Source organism: Adiantum capillus-veneris, unplaced genomic scaffold (assembly GCF_014529385.1).
Source record: "Adiantum capillus-veneris isolate H3 unplaced genomic scaffold, ASM1452938v2 Hic_scaffold_325, whole genome shotgun sequence".
Lineage (NCBI taxonomy): Eukaryota > Viridiplantae > Streptophyta > Polypodiopsida > Polypodiales > Pteridaceae > Adiantum > Adiantum capillus-veneris.
In genome coordinates, this window is record NW_028221436.1 from 2,677,433 (window position 1) to 2,678,728 (window position 1,296).

Consider the following 1,296-nt stretch of genomic DNA (forward strand, 5'->3'; position numbering starts at 1 on the left):
TTTTTCAACACATAAACATGCACACATCCATACATATATGCACACATACATACACATCTCTCTCTCAGCTTCTCCCCCTCAATGGTTAGCTCTCTCTCCCTTCCTCTCAAGCCCACTTACCCACTCTTTCTCTCCCATTTTTCCCTCCATCAGTCATAACCTTCAAATAAGATAATTTTCAGCCACATCATTCACATACATGCACACACTCTCATACTTATGTGCCTCGTACCAGCAATTTCGATGAAATGACGGCTGACGAACGTAAGCGTACTCAACTACAACAACTAGAATTGACATGACACAAGCAAGGCTTGGCCAAGCAAAGCAACGAATCACAAAAGATAAAATTATGTGGGTCACTTCTATCTCTCATCAGCTTCAAACGGCAAATATCAACCTCGTAATCATCTTTAACTCCACCTACACCCCTTATAATCTCTCCCTTCTTGTATTAAAAAATTAGGATCATTGTATGTTTTCCTACCCTAGATTTGAAATCTAGGGCATGAGTGAGAGAAACAAATCCATACTAAATGAGGTCTTGGCCAAGTTAGGGCCACTATCACTATAAGTGGCGGATCTATCTTCTCCAGCAACAAACCACCCTTGGTAATTTCTTGTAAAATCCCCTCTCCCCTCTCTCAAATAAGCTCGCTACAACTAGCCTACCTTTTAAAAAACTCCCATCCCTCTATCCCACTCTCTCTGCTACTATTTTCACTCTATGGACCTCTATCACAAGCATCATTCAGCATACATGGACGACCCACAGTCACATGGTGTAGGTCGCATCACAATAAAAAAAGAATAAAATTCCACCCTCTTTCCCTATATAAGGAGGGGTCTCTATCACCAAAAAAACAACTCCATCACCAAGAGACAACTCTCTCTCAAAGCACAAGCTCTAAGTGTTATAGGTTATGAGCATTTTGAGGCGTAGGCACCATGTCTCCACACTTCTAACATAGCTAGAAGTGCTAGTCCATGCAAAAGGGTTATGCAACACACAATGCATACACACAAGGAGAGAGATCAAACACGCAAATCATAGGGCACATCCCACCCCCTCATTCATCGTCAATTGCCATGCCTTGGTGCAAATTGAAGTGGAGGAATCGGCATTCAACATCAACAAGAGTGAAGGTTACCCTCATGCTACTTCTTGACATCGCCTCCCATCTATCAATAAGACACCCATGGTGTCCTCTCTTCTCTAAATCCCTTCTCTACTCATTATCTCTTTTTCCCTACAAAATAATCTGCTCTTTTCTTATGTCACCCTCTCTCTTCATT